The sequence below is a fragment of the Phaseolus vulgaris genome, chromosome 6 (assembly GCF_051622355.1).
Source record: "Phaseolus vulgaris cultivar YP4 chromosome 6, ASM5162235v1, whole genome shotgun sequence".
NCBI lineage: Eukaryota > Viridiplantae > Streptophyta > Magnoliopsida > Fabales > Fabaceae > Phaseolus > Phaseolus vulgaris.
In genome coordinates this window covers 10,235,416-10,250,185 of record NC_143503.1, presented here as the reverse complement: position 1 = coordinate 10,250,185, position 14,770 = coordinate 10,235,416, and the positions used below count along the sequence as shown (strand labels likewise).

The following is a 14,770-nucleotide window of genomic DNA, read 5'->3' as shown; positions in this document are numbered from 1 at the left end:
TTTGAGTTGCTGAGAATTTTTTGTGGAAAACTTCAAACGGCCATAACTTTTGATCGGGAAGTCGGATGGAGACGCGTAAAAAATGAAAGTTGTTCGACATGACGTAACGAATCTAGTTGCCAATTCCCGAAGGGCCCCGAACGCGATAACTCACTGAACTCGTGGTTCGATTGTTTAGGCCAGGAAGAAAAACAATAAATACAAAAAGAAGTGCAACACGAGGACTTCCCAGGAGGTCACCCATCCTAGTACTACTCTCGCCCAAGCACGCTTAGCTGCGGAGTTCTGATGGGATCCGGTGCATTAGTGCTGGTATGATCGCACCTGTCAAGTGTAGCAAGATCAATGCGTATATGGATTTGCAATTGGGCTTCAGTTTCAAAATGGTTGGACCCCGAACGCGATAACTCGCTACAGAACACTATTTCAGGATCGTTTTTCTAGGTACTTTAATTTTTTTATTTAGAGGGTCAGCAAGAAAAAAAAAAAAAAAAAAATAGCACGAAAAAGGTGAACTCGTGGTCATAACTTTTGATAGATTTTGGCATGGCAGTAATATTGAAAAATTCATTAAAAATAGGTAAAAAAATGATTTTTCATCCAAATTTTTTTCTGGTAACTCTATTGGGGGTATATTTGGCGGAGGAGTCCTCACAGGTTGGAAAACAACGAGAGATTTTGAGTTGCTGAGAATTTTTTGTGGAAAACTTCAAACGGCCATAACTTTTGATCGGGAAGTCGGATGGAGACGCGTAAAAAATGAAAGTTGTTCGACATGACGTAACGAATCTAGTTGCCAATTCCCGAAGGGCCCCGAACGCGATAACTCACTGAACTCGTGGTTCGATTGTTTAGGCCAGGAAGAAAAACAATAAATACAAAAAGAAGTGCAACACGAGGACTTCCCAGGAGGTCACCCATCCTAGTACTACTCTCGCCCAAGCACGCTTAACTGCGGAGTTCTGATGGGATCCGGTGCATTAGTGCTGGTATGATCGCACCTGTCAAGTGTAGCAAGATCAATGCGTATATGGATTTGCAATTGGGCTTCAGTTTCAAAATGGTTGGACCCCGAACGCGATAACTCGCTACAGAACACTATTTCAGGATCGTTTTTCTAGGTACTTTAATTTTTTTATTTAGAGGGTCAGCAAGAAAAAAAAAAAAAAAAAATAGCACGAAAAAGGTGAACTCGTGGTCATAACTTTTGATAGATTTTGGCATGGCAGTAATATTGAAAAATTCATTAAAAATAGGTAAAAAAATGATTTTTCATCCAAATTTTTTTCTGGTAACTCTATTGGGGGTATATTTGGCGGAGGAGTCCTCACAGGTTGGAAAACAACGAGAGATTTTGAGTTGCTGAGAATTTTTTGTGGAAAACTTCAAACGGCCATAACTTTTGATCGGGAAGTCGGATGGAGACGCGTAAAAAATGAAAGTTGTTCGACATGACGTAACGAATCTAGTTGTCAATTCCCGAAGGGCCCCGAACGCGATAACTCACTGAACTCGTGGTTCGATTGTTTAGGCCAGGAAGAAAAACAATAAATACAAAAAGAAGTGCAACACGAGGACTTCCCAGGAGGTCACCCATCCTAGTACTACTCTCGCCCATGCACGCTTAACTGCGGAGTTCTGATGGGATCCGGTGCATTAGTGCTGGTATGATCGCACCTGTCAAGTGTAGCAAGATCAATGCGTATATGGATTTGCAATTGGGCTTCAGTTTCAAAATGGTTGGACCCCGAACGCGATAACTCGCTACAGAACACTATTTCAGGATCGTTTTTCTAGGTACTTTAATTTTTTTATTTAGAGGGTCAGCAAGAAAAAAAAAAAAAAAAAAATAGCACGAAAAAGGTGAACTCGTGGTCATAACTTTTGATAGATTTTGGCATGGCAGTAATATTGAAAAATTCATTAAAAATAGGTAAAAAAATGATTTTTCATCCAAATTTTTTTCTGGTAACTCTATTGGGGGTATATTTGGCGGAGGAGTCCTCACAGGTTGGAAAACAACGAGAGATTTTGAGTTGCTGAGAATTTTTTGTGGAAAACTTCAAACGGCCATAACTTTTGATCGGGAAGTCGGATGGAGACGCGTAAAAAATGAAAGTTGTTCGACATGACGTAACGAATCTAGTTGCCAATTCCCGAAGGGCCCCGAACGCGATAACTCACTGAACTCGTGGTTCGATTGTTTAGGCCAGGAAGAAAAACAATAAATACAAAAAGAAGTGCAACACGAGGACTTCCCAGGAGGTCACCCATCCTAGTACTACTCTCGCCCAAGCACGCTTAGCTGCGGAGTTCTGATGGGATCCGGTGCATTAGTGCTGGTATGATCGCACCTGTCAAGTGTAGCAAGATCAATGCGTATATGGATTTGCAATTGGGCTTCAGTTTCAAAATGGTTGGACCCCGAACGCGATAACTCGCTACAGAACACTATTTCAGGATCGTTTTTCTAGGTACTTTAATTTTTTTATTTAGAGGGTCAGCAAGAAAAAAAAAAAAAAAAAAATAGCACGAAAAAGGTGAACTCGTGGTCATAACTTTTGATAGATTTTGGCATGGCAGTAATATTGAAAAATTCATTAAAAATAGGTAAAAAAATGATTTTTCATCCAAATTTTTTTCTGGTAACTCTATTGGGGGTATATTTGGCGGAGGAGTCCTCACAGGTTGGAAAACAACGAGAGATTTTGAGTTGCTGAGAATTTTTTGTGGAAAACTTCAAACGGCCATAACTTTTGATCGGGAAGTCGGATGGAGACGCGTAAAAAATGAAAGTTGTTCGACATGACGTAACGAATCTAGTTGTCAATTCCCGAAGGGCCCCGAACGCGATAACTCACTGAACTCGTGGTTCGATTGTTTAGGCCAGGAAGAAAAACAATAAATACAAAAAGAAGTGCAACACGAGGACTTCCCAGGAGGTCACCCATCCTAGTACTACTCTCGCCCAAGCACGCTTAGCTGCGGAGTTCTGATGGGATCCGGTGCATTAGTGCTGGTATGATCGCACCTGTCAAGTGTAGCAAGATCAATGCGTATATGGATTTGCAATTGGGCTTCAGTTTCAAAATGGTTGGACCCCGAACGCGATAACTCGCTACAGAACACTATTTCAGGATCGTTTTTCTAGGTACTTTAATTTTTTTATTTAGAGGGTCAGCAAGAAAAAAAAAAAAAAAAAAATAGCACGAAAAAGGTGAACTCGTGGTCATAACTTTTGATAGATTTTGGCATGGCAGTAATATTGAAAAATTCATTAAAAATAGGTAAAAAAATGATTTTTCATCCAAATTTTTTTCTGGTAACTCTATTGGGGGTATATTTGGCGGAGGAGTCCTCACAGGTTGGAAAACAACGAGAGATTTTGAGTTGCTGAGAATTTTTTGTGGAAAACTTCAAACGGCCATAACTTTTGATCGGGAAGTCGGATGGAGACGCGTAAAAAATGAAAGTTGTTCGACATGACGTAACGAATCTAGTTGCCAATTCCCGAAGGGCCCCGAACGCGATAACTCACTGAACTCGTGGTTCGATTGTTTAGGCCAGGAAGAAAAACAATAAATACAAAAAGAAGTGCAACACGAGGACTTCCCAGGAGGTCACCCATCCTAGTACTACTCTCGCCCAAGCACGCTTAGCTGCGGAGTTCTGATGGGATCCGGTGCATTAGTGCTGGTATGATCGCACCTGTCAAGTGTAGCAAGATCAATGCGTATATGGATTTGCAATTGGGCTTCAGTTTCAAAATGGTTGGACCCCGAACGCGATAACTCGCTACAGAACACTATTTCAGGATCGTTTTTCTAGGTACTTTAATTTTTTTATTTAGAGGGTCAGCAAGAAAAAAAAAAAAAAAAAAATAGCACGAAAAAGGTGAACTCGTGGTCATAACTTTTGATAGATTTTGGCATGGCAGTAATATTGAAAAATTCATTAAAAATAGGTAAAAAAATGATTTTTCATCCAAATTTTTTTCTGGTAACTCTATTGGGGGTATATTTGGCGGAGGAGTCCTCACAGGTTGGAAAACAACGAGAGATTTTGAGTTGCTGAGAATTTTTTGTGGAAAACTTCAAACGGCCATAACTTTTGATCGGGAAGTCGGATGGAGACGCGTAAAAAATGAAAGTTGTTCGACATGACGTAACGAATCTAGTTGCCAATTCCCGAAGGGCCCCGAACGCGATAACTCACTGAACTCGTGGTTCGATTGTTTAGGCCAGGAAGAAAAACAATAAATACAAAAAGAAGTGCAACACGAGGACTTCCCAGGAGGTCACCCATCCTAGTACTACTCTCGCCCAAGCACGCTTAGCTGCGGAGTTCTGATGGGATCCGGTGCATTAGTGCTGGTATGATCGCACCTGTCAAGTGTAGCAAGATCAATGCGTATATGGATTTGCAATTGGGCTTCAGTTTCAAAATGGTTGGACCCCGAACGCGATAACTCGCTACAGAACACTATTTCAGGATCGTTTTTCTAGGTACTTTAATTTTTTTATTTAGAGGGTCAGCAAGAAAAAAAAAAAAAAAAAAATAGCACGAAAAAGGTGAACTCGTGGTCATAACTTTTGATAGATTTTGGCATGGCAGTAATATTGAAAAATTCATTAAAAATAGGTAAAAAAATGATTTTTCATCCAAATTTTTTTCTGGTAACTCTATTGGGGGTATATTTGGCGGAGGAGTCCTCACAGGTTGGAAAACAACGAGAGATTTTGAGTTGCTGAGAATTTTTTGTGGAAAACTTCAAACGGCCATAACTTTTGATCGGGAAGTCGGATGGAGACGCGTAAAAAATGAAAGTTGTTCGACATGACGTAACGAATCTAGTTGCCAATTCCCGAAGGGCCCCGAACGCGATAACTCACTGAACTCGTGGTTCGATTGTTTAGGCCAGGAAGAAAAACAATAAATACAAAAAGAAGTGCAACACGAGGACTTCCCAGGAGGTCACCCATCCTAGTACTACTCTCGCCCAAGCACGCTTAGCTGCGGAGTTCTGATGGGATCCGGTGCATTAGTGCTGGTATGATCGCACCTGTCAAGTGTAGCAAGATCAATGCGTATATGGATTTGCAATTGGGCTTCAGTTTCAAAATGGTTGGACCCCGAACGCGATAACTCGCTACAGAACACTATTTCAGGATCGTTTTTCTAGGTACTTTAATTTTTTTATTTAGAGGGTCAGCAAGAAAAAAAAAAAAAAAAAAATAGCACGAAAAAGGTGAACTCGTGGTCATAACTTTTGATAGATTTTGGCATGGCAGTAATATTGAAAAATTCATTAAAAATAGGTAAAAAAATGATTTTTCATCCAAATTTTTTTCTGGTAACTCTATTGGGGGTATATTTGGCGGAGGAGTCCTCACAGGTTGGAAAACAACGAGAGATTTTGAGTTGCTGAGAATTTTTTGTGGAAAACTTCAAACGGCCATAACTTTTGATCGGGAAGTCGGATGGAGACGCGTAAAAAATGAAAGTTGTTCGACATGACGTAACGAATCTAGTTGCCAATTCCCGAAGGGCCCCGAACGCGATAACTCACTGAACTCGTGGTTCGATTGTTTAGGCCAGGAAGAAAAACAATAAATACAAAAAGAAGTGCAACACGAGGACTTCCCAGGAGGTCACCCATCCTAGTACTACTCTCGCCCAAGCACGCTTAGCTGCGGAGTTCTGATGGGATCCGGTGCATTAGTGCTGGTATGATCGCACCTGTCAAGTGTAGCAAGATCAATGCGTATATGGATTTGCAATTGGGCTTCAGTTTCAAAATGGTTGGACCCCGAACGCGATAACTCGCTACAGAACACTATTTCAGGATCGTTTTTCTAGGTACTTTAATTTTTTTATTTAGAGGGTCAGCAAGAAAAAAAAAAAAAAAAAAATAGCACGAAAAAGGTGAACTCGTGGTCATAACTTTTGATAGATTTTGGCATGGCAGTAATATTGAAAAATTCATTAAAAATAGGTAAAAAAATGATTTTTCATCCAAATTTTTTTCTGGTAACTCTATTGGGGGTATATTTGGCGGAGGAGTCCTCACAGGTTGGAAAACAACGAGAGATTTTGAGTTGCTGAGAATTTTTTGTGGAAAACTTCAAACGGCCATAACTTTTGATCGGGAAGTCGGATGGAGACGCGTAAAAAATGAAAGTTGTTCGACATGACGTAACGAATCTAGTTGCCAATTCCCGAAGGGCCCCGAACGCGATAACTCACTGAACTCGTGGTTCGATTGTTTAGGCCAGGAAGAAAAACAATAAATACAAAAAGAAGTGCAACACGAGGACTTCCCAGGAGGTCACCCATCCTAGTACTACTCTCGCCCAAGCACGCTTAGCTGCGGAGTTCTGATGGGATCCGGTGCATTAGTGCTGGTATGATCGCACCTGTCAAGTGTAGCAAGATCAATGCGTATATGGATTTGCAATTGGGCTTCAGTTTCAAAATGGTTGGACCCCGAACGCGATAACTCGCTACAGAACACTATTTCAGGATCGTTTTTCTAGGTACTTTAATTTTTTTATTTAGAGGGTCAGCAAGAAAAAAAAAAAAAAAAAAATAGCACGAAAAAGGTGAACTCGTGGTCATAACTTTTGATAGATTTTGGCATGGCAGTAATATTGAAAAATTCATTAAAAATAGGTAAAAAAATGATTTTTCATCCAAATTTTTTTCTGGTAACTCTATTGGGGGTATATTTGGCGGAGGAGTCCTCACAGGTTGGAAAACAACGAGAGATTTTGAGTTGCTGAGAATTTTTTGTGGAAAACTTCAAACGGCCATAACTTTTGATCGGGAAGTCGGATGGAGACGCGTAAAAAATGAAAGTTGTTCGACATGACGTAACGAATCTAGTTGCCAATTCCCGAAGGGCCCCGAACGCGATAACTCACTGAACTCGTGGTTCGATTGTTTAGGCCAGGAAGAAAAACAATAAATACAAAAAGAAGTGCAACACGAGGACTTCCCAGGAGGTCACCCATCCTAGTACTACTCTCGCCCAAGCACGCTTAGCTGCGGAGTTCTGATGGGATCCGGTGCATTAGTGCTGGTATGATCGCACCTGTCAAGTGTAGCAAGATCAATGCGTATATGGATTTGCAATTGGGCTTCAGTTTCAAAATGGTTGGACCCCGAACGCGATAACTCGCTACAGAACACTATTTCAGGATCGTTTTTCTAGGTACTTTAATTTTTTTATTTAGAGGGTCAGCAAGAAAAAAAAAAAAAAAAAAATAGCACGAAAAAGGTGAACTCGTGGTCATAACTTTTGATAGATTTTGGCATGGCAGTAATATTGAAAAATTCATTAAAAATAGGTAAAAAAATGATTTTTCATCCAAATTTTTTTCTGGTAAGTCTATTGGGGGTATATTTGGCGGAGGAGTCCTCACAGGTTGGAAAACAACGAGAGATTTTGAGTTGCTGAGAATTTTTTGTGGAAAACTTCAAACGGCCATAACTTTTGATCGGGAAGTCGGATGGAGACGCGTAAAAAATGAAAGTTGTTCGACATGACGTAACGAATCTAGTTGCCAATTCCCGAAGGGCCCCGAACGCGATAACTCACTGAACTCGTGGTTCGATTGTTTAGGCCAGGAAGAAAAACAATAAATACAAAAAGAAGTGCAACACGAGGACTTCCCAGGAGGTCACCCATCCTAGTACTACTCTCGCCCAAGCACGCTTTGCTGCGGAGTTCTGATGGGATCCGGTGCATTAGTGCTGGTATGATCGCACCTGTCAAGTGTAGCAAGATCAATGCGTATATGGATTTGCAATTGGGCTTCAGTTTCAAAATGGTTGGACCCCGAACGCGATAACTCGCTACAGAACACTATTTCAGGATCGTTTTTCTAGGTACTTTAATTTTTTTATTTAGAGGGTCAGCAAGAAAAAAAAAAAAAAAAAATAGCACGAAAAAGGTGAACTCGTGGTCATAACTTTTGATAGATTTTGGCATGGCAGTAATATTGAAAAATTCATTAAAAATAGGTAAAAAAATGATTTTTCATCCAAATTTTTTTCTGGTAACTCTATTGGGGGTATATTTGGCGGAGGAGTCCTCACAGGTTGGAAAACAACGAGAGATTTTGAGTTGCTGAGAATTTTTTGTGGAAAACTTCAAACGGCCATAACTTTTGATCGGGAAGTCGGATGGAGACGCGTAAAAAATGAAAGTTGTTCGACATGACGTAACGAATCTAGTTGCCAATTCCCGAAGGGCCCCGAACGCGATAACTCACTGAACTCGTGGTTCGATTGTTTAGGCCAGGAAGAAAAACAATAAATACAAAAAGAAGTGCAACACGAGGACTTCCCAGGAGGTCACCCATCCTAGTACTACTCTCGCCCAAGCACGCTTAGCTGCGGAGTTCTGATGGGATCCGGTGCATTAGTGCTGGTATGATCGCACCTGTCAAGTGTAGCAAGATCAATGCGTATATGGATTTGCAATTGGGCTTCAGTTTCAAAATGGTTGGACCCCGAACGCGATAACTCGCTACAGAACACTATTTCAGGATCGTTTTTCTAGGTACTTTAATTTTTTTATTTAGAGGGTCAGCAAGAAAAAAAAAAAAAAAAAAATAGCACGAAAAAGGTGAACTCGTGGTCATAACTTTTGATAGATTTTGGCATGGCAGTAATATTGAAAAATTCATTAAAAATAGGTAAAAAAATGATTTTTCATCCAAATTTTTTTCTGGTAACTCTATTGGGGGTATATTTGGCGGAGGAGTCCTCACAGGTTGGAAAACAACGAGAGATTTTGAGTTGCTGAGAATTTTTTGTGGAAAACTTCAAACGGCCATAACTTTTGATCGGGAAGTCGGATGGAGACGCGTAAAAAATGAAAGTTGTTCGACATGACGTAACGAATCTAGTTGCCAATTCCCGAAGGGCCCCGAACGCGATAACTCACTGAACTCGTGGTTCGATTGTTTAGGCCAGGAAGAAAAACAATAAATACAAAAAGAAGTGCAACACGAGGACTTCCCAGGAGGTCACCCATCCTAGTACTACTCTCGCCCAAGCACGCTTAGCTGCGGAGTTCTGATGGGATCCGGTGCATTAGTGCTGGTATGATCGCACCTGTCAAGTGTAGCAAGATCAATGCGTATATGGATTTGCAATTGGGCTTCAGTTTCAAAATGGTTGGACCCCGAACGCGATAACTCGCTACAGAACACTATTTCAGGATCGTTTTTCTAGGTACTTTAATTTTTTTATTTAGAGGGTCAGCAAGAAAAAAAAAAAAAAAAAAATAGCACGAAAAAGGTGAACTCGTGGTCATAACTTTTGATAGATTTTGGCATGGCAGTAATATTGAAAAATTCATTAAAAATAGGTAAAAAAATGATTTTTCATCCAAATTTTTTTCTGGTAAGTCTATTGGGGGTATATTTGGCGGAGGAGTCCTCACAGGTTGGAAAACAACGAGAGATTTTGAGTTGCTGAGAATTTTTTGTGGAAAACTTCAAACGGCCATAACTTTTGATCGGGAAGTCGGATGGAGACGCGTAAAAAATGAAAGTTGTTCGACATGACGTAACGAATCTAGTTGCCAATTCCCGAAGGGCCCCGAACGCGATAACTCACTGAACTCGTGGTTCGATTGTTTAGGCCAGGAAGAAAAACAATAAATACAAAAAGAAGTGCAACACGAGGACTTCCCAGGAGGTCACCCATCCTAGTACTACTCTCGCCCAAGCACGCTTTGCTGCGGAGTTCTGATGGGATCCGGTGCATTAGTGCTGGTATGATCGCACCTGTCAAGTGTAGCAAGATCAATGCGTATATGGATTTGCAATTGGGCTTCAGTTTCAAAATGGTTGGACCCCGAACGCGATAACTCGCTACAGAACACTATTTCAGGATCGTTTTTCTAGGTACTTTAATTTTTTTATTTAGAGGGTCAGCAAGAAAAAAAAAAAAAAAAAATAGCACGAAAAAGGTGAACTCGTGGTCATAACTTTTGATAGATTTTGGCATGGCAGTAATATTGAAAAATTCATTAAAAATAGGTAAAAAAATGATTTTTCATCCAAATTTTTTTCTGGTAACTCTATTGGGGGTATATTTGGCGGAGGAGTCCTCACAGGTTGGAAAACAACGAGAGATTTTGAGTTGCTGAGAATTTTTTGTGGAAAACTTCAAACGGCCATAACTTTTGATCGGGAAGTCGGATGGAGACGCGTAAAAAATGAAAGTTGTTCGACATGACGTAACGAATCTAGTTGCCAATTCCCGAAGGGCCCCGAACGCGATAACTCACTGAACTCGTGGTTCGATTGTTTAGGCCAGGAAGAAAAACAATAAATACAAAAAGAAGTGCAACACGAGGACTTCCCAGGAGGTCACCCATCCTAGTACTACTCTCGCCCAAGCACGCTTAGCTGCGGAGTTCTGATGGGATCCGGTGCATTAGTGCTGGTATGATCGCACCTGTCAAGTGTAGCAAGATCAATGCGTATATGGATTTGCAATTGGGCTTCAGTTTCAAAATGGTTGGACCCCGAACGCGATAACTCGCTACAGAACACTATTTCAGGATCGTTTTTCTAGGTACTTTAATTTTTTTATTTAGAGGGTCAGCAAGAAAAAAAAAAAAAAAAAAATAGCACGAAAAAGGTGAACTCGTGGTCATAACTTTTGATAGATTTTGGCATGGCAGTAATATTGAAAAATTCATTAAAAATAGGTAAAAAAATGATTTTTCATCCAAATTTTTTTCTGGTAACTCTATTGGGGGTATATTTGGCGGAGGAGTCCTCACAGGTTGGAAAACAACGAGAGATTTTGAGTTGCTGAGAATTTTTTGTGGAAAACTTCAAACGGCCATAACTTTTGATCGGGAAGTCGGATGGAGACGCGTAAAAAATGAAAGTTGTTCGACATGACGTAACGAATCTAGTTGCCAATTCCCGAAGGGCCCCGAACGCGATAACTCACTGAACTCGTGGTTCGATTGTTTAGGCCAGGAAGAAAAACAATAAATACAAAAAGAAGTGCAACACGAGGACTTCCCAGGAGGTCACCCATCCTAGTACTACTCTCGCCCAAGCACGCTTAACTGCGGAGTTCTGATGGGATCCGGTGCATTAGTGCTGGTATGATCGCACCTGTCAAGTGTAGCAAGATCAATGCGTATATGGATTTGCAATTGGGCTTCAGTTTCAAAATGGTTGGACCCCGAACGCGATAACTCGCTACAGAACACTATTTCAGGATCGTTTTTCTAGGTACTTTAATTTTTTTATTTAGAGGGTCAGCAAGAAAAAAAAAAAAAAAAAAATAGCACGAAAAAGGTGAACTCGTGGTCATAACTTTTGATAGATTTTGGCATGGCAGTAATATTGAAAAATTCATTAAAAATAGGTAAAAAAATGATTTTTCATCCAAATTTTTTTCTGGTAACTCTATTGGGGGTATATTTGGCGGAGGAGTCCTCACAGGTTGGAAAACAACGAGAGATTTTGAGTTGCTGAGAATTTTTTGTGGAAAACTTCAAACGGCCATAACTTTTGATCGGGAAGTCGGATGGAGACGCGTAAAAAATGAAAGTTGTTCGACATGACGTAACGAATCTAGTTGCCAATTCCCGAAGGGCCCCGAACGCGATAACTCACTGAACTCGTGGTTCGATTGTTTAGGCCAGGAAGAAAAACAATAAATACAAAAAGAAGTGCAACACGAGGACTTCCCAGGAGGTCACCCATCCTAGTACTACTCTCGCCCAAGCACGCTTAGCTGCGGAGTTCTGATGGGATCCGGTGCATTAGTGCTGGTATGATCGCACCTGTCAAGTGTAGCAAGATCAATGCGTATATGGATTTGCAATTGGGCTTCAGTTTCAAAATGGTTGGACCCCGAACGCGATAACTCGCTACAGAACACTATTTCAGGATCGTTTTTCTAGGTACTTTAATTTTTTTATTTAGAGGGTCAGCAAGAAAAAAAAAAAAAAAAAAATAGCACGAAAAAGGTGAACTCGTGGTCATAACTTTTGATAGATTTTGGCATGGCAGTAATATTGAAAAATTCATTAAAAATAGGTAAAAAAATGATTTTTCATCCAAATTTTTTTCTGGTAACTCTATTGGGGGTATATTTGGCGGAGGAGTCCTCACAGGTTGGAAAACAACGAGAGATTTTGAGTTGCTGAGAATTTTTTGTGGAAAACTTCAAACGGCCATAACTTTTGATCGGGAAGTCGGATGGAGACGCGTAAAAAATGAAAGTTGTTCGACATGACGTAACGAATCTAGTTGCCAATTCCCGAAGGGCCCCGAACGCGATAACTCACTGAACTCGTGGTTCGATTGTTTAGGCCAGGAAGAAAAACAATAAATACAAAAAGAAGTGCAACACGAGGACTTCCCAGGAGGTCACCCATCCTAGTACTACTCTCGCCCAGGCACGCTTAGCTGCGGAGTTCTGATGGGATCCGGTGCATTAGTGCTGGTATGATCGCACCTGTCAAGTGTAGCAAGATCAATGCGTATATGGATATGCAATTGGGCTTCAGTTTCAAAATGGTTGGACCCCGAACGCGATAACTCGCTACAGAACACTATTTCAGGATCGTTTTTCTAGGTACTTTAATTTTTTTATTTAGAGGGTCAGCAAGAAAAAAAAAAAAAAAAAAATAGCACGAAAAAGGTGAACTCGTGGTCATAACTTTTGATAGATTTTGGCATGGCAGTAATATTGAAAAATTCATTAAAAATAGGTAAAAAAATGATTTTTCATCCAAATTTTTTTCTGGTAACTCTATTGGGGGTATATTTGGCGGAGGAGTCCTCACAGGTTGGAAAACAACGAGAGATTTTGAGTTGCTGAGAATTTTTTGTGGAAAACTTCAAACGGCCATAACTTTTGATCGGGAAGTCGGATGGAGACGCGTAAAAAATGAAAGTTGTTCGACATGACGTAACGAATCTAGTTGCCAATTCCCGAAGGGCCCCGAACGCGATAACTCACTGAACTCGTGGTTCGATTGTTTAGGCCAGGAAGAAAAACAATAAATACAAAAAGAAGTGCAACACGAGGACTTCCCAGGAGGTCACCCATCCTAGTACTACTCTCGCCCAAGCACGCTTAGCTGCGGAGTTCTGATGGGATCCGGTGCATTAGTGCTGGTATGATCGCACCTGTCAAGTGTAGCAAGATCAATGCGTATATGGATTTGCAATTGGGCTTCAGTTTCAAAATGGTTGGACCCCGAACGCGATAACTCGCTACAGAACACTATTTCAGGATCGTTTTTCTAGGTACTTTAATTTTTTTATTTAGAGGGTCAGCAAGAAAAAAAAAAAAAAAAAAATAGCACGAAAAAGGTGAACTCGTGGTCATAACTTTTGATAGATTTTGGCATGGCAGTAATATTGAAAAATTCATTAAAAATAGGTAAAAAAATGATTTTTCATCCAAATTTTTTTCTGGTAACTCTATTGGGGGTATATTTGGCGGAGGAGTCCTCACAGGTTGGAAAACAACGAGAGATTTTGAGTTGCTGAGAATTTTTTGTGGAAAACTTCAAACGGCCATAACTTTTGATCGGGAAGTCGGATGGAGACGCGTAAAAAATGAAAGTTGTTCGACATGACGTAACGAATCTAGTTGCCAATTCCCGAAGGGCCCCGAACGCGATAACTCACTGAACTCGTGGTTCGATTGTTTAGGCCAGGAAGAAAAACAATAAATACAAAAAGAAGTGCAACACGAGGACTTCCCAGGAGGTCACCCATCCTAGTACTACTCTCGCCCAAGCACACTTAACTGCGGAGTTCTGATGGGATCCGGTGCATTAGTGCTGGTATGATCGCACCTGTCAAGTGTAGCAAGATCAATGCGTATATGGATTTGCAATTGGGCTTCAGTTTCAAAATGGTTGGACCCCGAACGCGATAACTCGCTACAGAACACTATTTCAGGATCGTTTTTCTAGGTACTTTAATTTTTTTATTTAGAGGGTCAGCAAGAAAAAAAAAAAAAAAAAAATAGCACGAAAAAGGTGAACTCGTGGTCATAACTTTTGATAGATTTTGGCATGGCAGTAATATTGAAAAATTCATTAAAAATAGGTAAAAAAATGATTTTTCATCCAAATTTTTTTCTGGTAACTCTATTGGGGGTATATTTGGCGGAGGAGTCCTCACAGGTTGGAAAACAACGAGAGATTTTGAGTTGCTGAGAATTTTTTGTGGAAAACTTCAAACGGCCATAACTTTTGATCGGGAAGTCGGATGGAGACGCGTAAAAAATGAAAGTTGTTCGACATGACGTAACGAATCTAGTTGCCAATTCCCGAAGGGCCCCGAACGCGATAACTCACTGAACTCGTGGTTCGATTGTTTAGGCCAGGAAGAAAAACAATAAATACAAAAAGAAGTGCAACACGAGGACTTCCCAGGAGGTCACCCATCCTAGTACTACTCTCGCCCAAGCGCACTTAACTGCGGAGTTCTGATGGGATCCGGTGCATTAGTGCTGGTATGATCGCACCTGTCAAGTGTAGCAAGATCAATGCGTATATGGATTTGCAATTGGGCTTCAGTTTCAAAATGGTTGGACCCCGAACGCGATAACTCGCTACAGAACACTATTTCAGGATCGTTTTTCTAGGTACTTTAATTTTTTTATTTAGAGGGTCAGCAAGAAAAAAAAAAAAAAAAAAATAGCACGAAAAAGGTGAACTCGTGGTCATAACTTTTGATAGATTTTGGCATGGCAGTAA

At 40.5% G+C, this 14,770-nt stretch overlaps 22 non-coding genes across 22 annotated transcripts; all 22 read right to left on the bottom strand.

Moving 5' to 3' along the window:
* Positions 1-207: 207 nt before the first annotated feature.
* Positions 208-326, bottom strand: LOC150026439 (5S ribosomal RNA). The gene has a single exon (XR_016522560.1). It is a non-coding gene; the product is annotated as a 5S ribosomal RNA (ribosomal RNA).
* A 558-nt stretch (positions 327-884) lies between these two features.
* On the bottom strand, positions 885-1,003 carry LOC150026438 (5S ribosomal RNA). Its single transcript, XR_016522446.1, has one exon. It is a non-coding gene; the product is annotated as a 5S ribosomal RNA (ribosomal RNA).
* Positions 1,004-1,560: 557 nt separating this feature from the next.
* LOC150026437 (5S ribosomal RNA) lies at positions 1,561-1,679 on the bottom strand. Its single transcript, XR_016522582.1, has one exon. It is a non-coding gene; the product is annotated as a 5S ribosomal RNA (ribosomal RNA).
* A 558-nt stretch (positions 1,680-2,237) lies between these two features.
* Positions 2,238-2,356, bottom strand: LOC150026436 (5S ribosomal RNA). The gene has a single exon (XR_016522559.1). It is a non-coding gene; the product is annotated as a 5S ribosomal RNA (ribosomal RNA).
* Positions 2,357-2,914: 558 nt separating this feature from the next.
* Positions 2,915-3,033, bottom strand: LOC150026435 (5S ribosomal RNA). Its single transcript, XR_016522558.1, has one exon. It is a non-coding gene; the product is annotated as a 5S ribosomal RNA (ribosomal RNA).
* Positions 3,034-3,591: 558 nt separating this feature from the next.
* LOC150026434 (5S ribosomal RNA) lies at positions 3,592-3,710 on the bottom strand. Its single transcript, XR_016522557.1, has one exon. It is a non-coding gene; the product is annotated as a 5S ribosomal RNA (ribosomal RNA).
* A 558-nt stretch (positions 3,711-4,268) lies between these two features.
* Positions 4,269-4,387, bottom strand: LOC150026433 (5S ribosomal RNA). Its single transcript, XR_016522556.1, has one exon. It is a non-coding gene; the product is annotated as a 5S ribosomal RNA (ribosomal RNA).
* Positions 4,388-4,945: 558 nt separating this feature from the next.
* LOC150026432 (5S ribosomal RNA) lies at positions 4,946-5,064 on the bottom strand. The gene has a single exon (XR_016522554.1). It is a non-coding gene; the product is annotated as a 5S ribosomal RNA (ribosomal RNA).
* A 558-nt stretch (positions 5,065-5,622) lies between these two features.
* On the bottom strand, positions 5,623-5,741 carry LOC150026431 (5S ribosomal RNA). The gene has a single exon (XR_016522553.1). It is a non-coding gene; the product is annotated as a 5S ribosomal RNA (ribosomal RNA).
* A 558-nt stretch (positions 5,742-6,299) lies between these two features.
* On the bottom strand, positions 6,300-6,418 carry LOC150026430 (5S ribosomal RNA). The gene has a single exon (XR_016522552.1). It is a non-coding gene; the product is annotated as a 5S ribosomal RNA (ribosomal RNA).
* Positions 6,419-6,976: 558 nt separating this feature from the next.
* LOC150026429 (5S ribosomal RNA) lies at positions 6,977-7,095 on the bottom strand. The gene has a single exon (XR_016522551.1). It is a non-coding gene; the product is annotated as a 5S ribosomal RNA (ribosomal RNA).
* Positions 7,096-7,653: 558 nt separating this feature from the next.
* LOC150026428 (5S ribosomal RNA) lies at positions 7,654-7,772 on the bottom strand. Its single transcript, XR_016522771.1, has one exon. It is a non-coding gene; the product is annotated as a 5S ribosomal RNA (ribosomal RNA).
* A 557-nt stretch (positions 7,773-8,329) lies between these two features.
* On the bottom strand, positions 8,330-8,448 carry LOC150026427 (5S ribosomal RNA). Its single transcript, XR_016522550.1, has one exon. It is a non-coding gene; the product is annotated as a 5S ribosomal RNA (ribosomal RNA).
* Positions 8,449-9,006: 558 nt separating this feature from the next.
* LOC150026426 (5S ribosomal RNA) lies at positions 9,007-9,125 on the bottom strand. The gene has a single exon (XR_016522549.1). It is a non-coding gene; the product is annotated as a 5S ribosomal RNA (ribosomal RNA).
* Positions 9,126-9,683: 558 nt separating this feature from the next.
* On the bottom strand, positions 9,684-9,802 carry LOC150026425 (5S ribosomal RNA). The gene has a single exon (XR_016522770.1). It is a non-coding gene; the product is annotated as a 5S ribosomal RNA (ribosomal RNA).
* A 557-nt stretch (positions 9,803-10,359) lies between these two features.
* On the bottom strand, positions 10,360-10,478 carry LOC150026424 (5S ribosomal RNA). The gene has a single exon (XR_016522548.1). It is a non-coding gene; the product is annotated as a 5S ribosomal RNA (ribosomal RNA).
* Positions 10,479-11,036: 558 nt separating this feature from the next.
* On the bottom strand, positions 11,037-11,155 carry LOC150026423 (5S ribosomal RNA). Its single transcript, XR_016522445.1, has one exon. It is a non-coding gene; the product is annotated as a 5S ribosomal RNA (ribosomal RNA).
* Positions 11,156-11,713: 558 nt separating this feature from the next.
* On the bottom strand, positions 11,714-11,832 carry LOC150026422 (5S ribosomal RNA). Its single transcript, XR_016522547.1, has one exon. It is a non-coding gene; the product is annotated as a 5S ribosomal RNA (ribosomal RNA).
* Positions 11,833-12,390: 558 nt separating this feature from the next.
* On the bottom strand, positions 12,391-12,509 carry LOC150026421 (5S ribosomal RNA). Its single transcript, XR_016522569.1, has one exon. It is a non-coding gene; the product is annotated as a 5S ribosomal RNA (ribosomal RNA).
* A 558-nt stretch (positions 12,510-13,067) lies between these two features.
* Positions 13,068-13,186, bottom strand: LOC150026420 (5S ribosomal RNA). The gene has a single exon (XR_016522546.1). It is a non-coding gene; the product is annotated as a 5S ribosomal RNA (ribosomal RNA).
* Positions 13,187-13,744: 558 nt separating this feature from the next.
* On the bottom strand, positions 13,745-13,863 carry LOC150026419 (5S ribosomal RNA). The gene has a single exon (XR_016522584.1). It is a non-coding gene; the product is annotated as a 5S ribosomal RNA (ribosomal RNA).
* A 558-nt stretch (positions 13,864-14,421) lies between these two features.
* On the bottom strand, positions 14,422-14,540 carry LOC150026418 (5S ribosomal RNA). The gene has a single exon (XR_016522016.1). It is a non-coding gene; the product is annotated as a 5S ribosomal RNA (ribosomal RNA).
* Positions 14,541-14,770: the final 230 nt, after the last annotated feature.